Source organism: Emys orbicularis, chromosome 13 (genome assembly GCF_028017835.1).
Source record: "Emys orbicularis isolate rEmyOrb1 chromosome 13, rEmyOrb1.hap1, whole genome shotgun sequence".
NCBI classification, from domain to species: domain Eukaryota; kingdom Metazoa; phylum Chordata; order Testudines; family Emydidae; genus Emys; species Emys orbicularis.
In genome coordinates this window covers 44,241,890-44,248,179 of record NC_088695.1, presented here as the reverse complement: position 1 = coordinate 44,248,179, position 6,290 = coordinate 44,241,890, and positions in this window count along the sequence as shown.

Here is a 6,290-nt window from a genome sequence, read left to right as displayed (position 1 = left end):
AATAAAAACAACCCAGGAAACTACAGACCAGTTAGTTTAACTTCTGTGCCAGGGAAGATAATGGAGCAAGTAATTAAGGAAATCATCTGCAAACACTTGGAAGGTGGTAAGGTGATAGGGAACAGCCAGCATGGATTTGTAAAGAACAAAACATGTCAAACCAATCTGATAGCTTTCTTCGATCGGATAACGAGTCTTGTGGATAAGGGAGAAGCTGTGGATGTGGTCTACCTAGACTTTAGTAAGGCATTTGATACGGTCTCGCATGATATTCTTATCGACAAACTAGGCAAATACAATTTAGATGGGGCTACTATAAGGTGGGTGCATAACTGGCTGGATAACCGTACTCAGAGAGTTGTTATTAATGGTTCCCAATCCTGCTGGAAAGGCATAACGAGTGGGGTTCCGCAGGGGTCTGTTTTGGGACCGGCTCTGTTCAATATCTTCATTAACGACTTAGATATTGGCATAGAAAGTACGCTTATTAAGTTTGCGGATGATACCAAACTGGGAGGGATTGCAACTGCTTTGGAGGACAGGGTCATAATTCAAAATGATCTGGACAAATTGGAGAAATGGTCTGAGTTAAACAGGATGAAGTTTAACAAAGACAAATGCAAAGTGCTCCACTTAGGAAGAAAAAATCAGTTTCACACATACAGAATGGGAAGAGACTGTCTAGGAAGGAGTACGGCAGAAAGGGATCTAGGGGTTATAGTGGACCACAAGCTAAATATGAGTCAACAGTGTGATGCTGTTGCAAAAAAAGCAAACATGATTCTGGGATGTATTAACAGGTGTGTTGTGAGCAAGACACGAGAAGTCATTCTTCCGCTCTACTCTGCTCTGGTTAGGCCTCAGCTGGAGTATTGTGTCCAGTTCTGGGCACCGCATTTCAAGAAAGATGTGGAGAAATTGGAAAGGGTCCAGAGAAGAGCAACAAGAATGATTAAAGGTCTTGAGAACATGACCTATGAAGGAAGGCTGAAAGAATTGGGTTTGTTTAGTTTGGAAAAGAGAAGACTGAGAGGGGACATGATAGCAGTTTTTCAGGTATCTAAAAGGGTGTCATAAGGAGGAGGGAGAAAACTTGTTCACCTTAGCCTCTGAGGATAGAACAAGAAGCAATGGGCTTAAACTGCAGCAAGGGAGGTCTAGGTTGGACATTAGGAAAAAGTTCCTAACTGTCAGGGTGGTTAAACACTGGAATAAATTGCCTAGGGAAGTTGTGGAATCTCCATCTCTGGAGATATTTAAGAGTAGGTTAGATAAATGTCTATCAGGGATGGTCTAGACAGTATTTGGTCCTGCCATGCGGGCAGGGGACTGGACTCGATGACCTCTCGAGGTCCCTTCCAGTCCTAGAATCTATGAATCTATGAATAAACATGCCCGCTGTGACCAAAATCCACTGTCCCAGCATCAACTGACCTTCTTGAAGGGCAACTCCACACTACAACCACAACAGAACAAAATGGCGAGGCAACACAATTAAAATGTGTAGCGTGGACAGGCCTTTAACTCTGTTTTAGTACCAGACCAAAGCCTAGGATCATAACTTGGTTATTTAGCTCAGCTATAGGAGACCGTTACGGTTCTAGCTACACAAGTTCCTTATTTTTATTGGAACACAAACCACCTTACAGCAGGCCCATAACTCCCTTTGAAGTGCTCTTGAGCTACAGACTGGGGCAGTTGCCCTGGCCACACCACCAATTATAAACCACACTGTAGTTTAGCACGTTCTGGCTTCACCTATATCACTGGGGTGTCACGAGGTTTAATGAATGTTTAATTCCGGCATGTGCTAAACCTGGAAAAAGCTCAGTGAGTACAAAGTATTCATATGCTTTAAGTGTGTAGAGCAGTTGTGTCTGCACCATGTAGTCTGTTGGCACCATATCGGGGGGCTTGTGTGTTTTTGCAGAAAAATGTTTCGTACAAGACACTACCCCTTTGGGAATAACCCCACCCCCCCGTCCCCCAAAAAATCTGGCCAGGGAGGGTGGCTATACTAAATCACTTTGGCTAACTAGCATCAGTGACTCTTCAAACCAGCCCAGCAACTACCTGGGACTAGCCTTTGGCGGGAGTTTGTGTGTGTGTGTGTGTGGGGGGGTCAGTTCACCAGTCAAAGACACAAGAAAGCTGCCCTGGCATAACTCGAAGCTGCATTTAAACTGATATTGTTAAACTGCGGAAGACGCACTTACTTCAGTATGAGCAGAATATTTTGATTGAGTTAAACCTGTTCTTAACAGCCTTCTTAAGCTAAACCAATATAAGCCACTCTTACTTTGATATGTCTATAAATCAGAAGTGCACCTGTAGCATGGGTAGGCAGCCCCGTGCTAGTTCTGCTGGTACTAGCATAGCTAAAAAGAACAGTGAGCATATAGCAATGTGAGGTGTACACACCCACTTGGTCCCTAGGTACGTACTGGTATCGATAACCCACACTGCCCATGTCTTCACTGCTATAGTTAACCATGATAGCTAAATTAAAGCTAGCATACATAGGCCGACCTGAGCTGCAAGCACAGCGTTGAAGGCAGCGCAGACAAAGATGGCTGGTTCTGTCTTTAGGACACTAGCCTAGGACTTGGGAAGGTCCCGTCCCTGCTCTGCCAGACATCCTGTGTGATCTGAGGCAAGTCACGTGACCCCTAAATACCATTAAAAATCTGGCTCTTGTCAGTGCACTTCCCAGCGGTGTGGTGAGGTAAAGCTTGTATGGCACCCAGCTACCAGTTTAATTAGATTGCCTTAAATTCACCCATTAAGTTAGAGCAGCACAACTTTCTCATGTAGACAGCCCTTGCTCATGCTGGTCTCTCATTTCATGGGCACATTTGTGGCTAGGTTCTCTGGCCCCTGGGACAAGTTCAAAACAAGGTTTCTGAACAAGTCAAGGTAGCTGAACACTTTCAAAGTGTCACATTAAGGTGGTGTCTAATGATCTCCACATCCCACTTATAATTGAAACAGAAGAGTATTCACTTTTCATTCATTTTTAAAAGACTATTCAAATACCCTTTCATCTCTGCTAAACAGCCTGCCATGTATTTGAAGCCATTTTATTTTGTGTTTCTACAGACATCCGGGGAAAAAAGTGAGTATTTTGGAACATTGATAAAAAGATGCAAAGGCTCGTATGGCAGTGAATGACTTCAAGCAGCCTCAAACACATTTATCTTCCCAAGAAGAATTAGGCACAGTGTGACTCATTTTAATAGCAGAAGAAAAATAATATTACTGTGCAGTGCTTAAGTTCCTAACCTTTGATGGTAGAATGGGGAAAGAAAAAAAAAAAACCCCACTTTTCTTCCCCCATGTTGCTGAAGTCTCCCTACCCAGCCGTTATGTCCAGCTTATCAATTAAGATGAACCCCATGAACTTCAAAAGGTGTTTAATATAAAAGACACCATGCATTTAAATGTGCAACCGCGCCTACAGCTTTTTTATTTTTTAACTGAAGGATTCAGTTCTTAGTTCTGTGTACTCGGTATGAAGTTGAGCCCTTTGATAGAAGTTTTACTGATGTTTTAAATAAAGTCTTTTCATACACACAAAACAACCCAGATACTTTAAACTACATGGGAAAAAAAAAAAAAAAAAAAAAAGAGGGTGGGGGAAAAAGCAATAGGTGCCACAGGTGTATCAAAAAGAAAAAGATTAGGCTTCAGTTACTAACACAACGGGCCAAAGGCATTCCCATGATCACTCTTCAAGAGCTACTTGCATGAGACTTGGAGGCTTGTCGGTGATTGCTTGGAGTCAGATTCATCCTTGGTGTAACGGTACTGAAACCAATAACTTCCACCAGGGATGAATAGGGCCTAATGAGGCTTGTTCATCCCTAAAACAAGTTTCTGCACCATAACATGAGAGAAGAGCTTGTGGTTAAAGCATCAGACTGGCACTCAGGTAATCTGGATTCAATTCCTGGCGCTGTCAGAGACTTCTTGTGGGACCTTGGGACAACTCCCGTGGGCTCCTAAATCGCTGTGTGAAAAGTAAGAATCAGTGGGATTTAAGCAATGAGATTTACCAGCTCAGTGGTTTGAGCATTGGCCTGCTAAACCCAAGTTCAATCCTTGAGGGGGCCATTTAGGGAGCTGGGGCAAAAAAATAGTTGGGAATTGGTCCTGCTTTGAGCAGGGGATTGGACTAGATGACCTCCTATGGTCCCTTCCAACCCTGATCTTCTATACCTGGAGGAGGATTAAGTTACAGCAATCTAAGGCCACTTTACTCCTGAATGAGACATCTACATAGGGGATTAATAGGCTTTGATTGATGCAGGTTGACTTCACACCTTTAGTTAACTCCCCACTCCCCCGAGGCCTTGGCTACACTGGCGCTGTACAGCGCTGCAACTTGCTGCGCTCAGGGGTGTGAAAACGCCCCCCCCCCCCAAGCGCAGCGAGTACAGCGCTGTAAAGCGCCAGTGTAACCAGAGCCTGCAGCGCTGCACGCTCGCTCGCAGCACTGCAAGCTATTCCCCTCGGAGAGGTGGAGTACTTACAGCGCTGCAAGAGAGCTCTCGCAGCGCTGGCGGCGCGACTACACTAGCGCTGCCGTGGCAGCGCTGGGAAGTCCTGAGTGTAGCCAAGGCCTTGGACTCCTAAGTGCTCAAGTTACTTTTGAAACTGGGACTTAAGGTTGTGTGTGTGAAAATTTTAGCCCTTACTGCGTCTCATAAGAGTAATAGTTCCTCTCCCTGACTCTTTGTCCGTCTTGTCTATTTAGATTGCAAGCTATCCAGGCCAGGGATAGCCCGTAAACACAATGGGGACCAGAGCTCAGTCCGGGCCTTGAGGTGCTACCATCATTCAAAACCATAAACCTAAGACATTAAAAACCAGACCATATTAATTTGAAAAATATAAAATTTTAATAAAGGCTACATCTCTTAATTACAATAATTATTGTACCAAGTAATTTTCTTTAAATGAAACTCTTTATAATGCATAATTTACAGTATAAGTAGAACAAAATGCCATGGCAAAAGTCATGGGTACAGGACTTGTAATAAAAGGCATAAAATATATTTATACATAAACCCCTTAAACAAACAAGGGAAAGCTTGAACCCTGAATATAGGGCAACACATGGCAAAGTAACACCATGCAGGCACAGGTACTGTACTGAATAAATTTTCAAACACTAGAGATAGTGTATTATTATTTTTTCCACCATACATTTTCTACAATATATACAGACGTATTATACAAAGTAGCAATGGCAAACAGAATGCACAGATTAAGTTAATCAACACAAAACCCAAATGTAGAAATGCAAGGTCTTTCTTGGAAAAGGGTTGCTTTGTCCCAACACACACACACACACACACACACACACACACACACACACTCATGCACGCACACCCACTCACACGAGGAAGCTTTTCAAAGTGTTGCAAGGAGCTTCGCCCACAACTCCCATTGGCTTGAATGGGTGTCATTTAGGTAAGACCAAAAAACGCATCGGAAAATTCACCCTGTCATATATGAATGTAGTTTAAATACAAGATGTGCTAACATTGAAGTAGAATTACCAACAAAATAAAAGGCTATGTGGAATACACATCTGGGTTTTAACCTGGCTTTTGCAATGTGTCCTTTTGGTGCGTTAACAATGTAAATGAAAACTGTCTGGCTTCTCTTACGGCCCTCCTCCACGGTTTGGGATTGGCTACAGTCTGCCTTGCGAAAGATAGGCACTGGACATAACATGGAGTCCCACACAATGAGAGCAACAAAAAGAAAAAAACCTCACCACCCAGGGACAGAAACCAATTGCTGTTCCTATATTGCATCTAACATATTTAACACTTAAAGACCTTGATTACACATTAGAGCAGCTTAGATTAAAATGCACCAATCTCTAAATGAGTGAATGGCAGGACCATTTTTTAAAATTATTATTTCTTTAGAAAAGAATTTTATCTTCATTTGGAGAAATATTGGGCACAGCATAATTCCCCCACCCCCACCCCAATCCCTTTAAAGTGGTAGAAATTATTAATGCACTCCTAGAGCTGAACTCCCAAGTTGTAGCTTGTGGGACAAAAAATAACCCCTTCAACTCTTTCCCCCTCTCCCCCCACATCCCCTCTTTTCACCATTGTTAAAGCAGCATATCCATAAACTGGACTTAAGGGAAAACAGACTGTTCAATAAATATCAATAAGGATTACTGGTAAGGTAAGCTATACACAGTTTCTCTTAGTCCATAGATTTCAGATCCCCAGGAAGTCATATATTATGTATGGAAGTCTCTC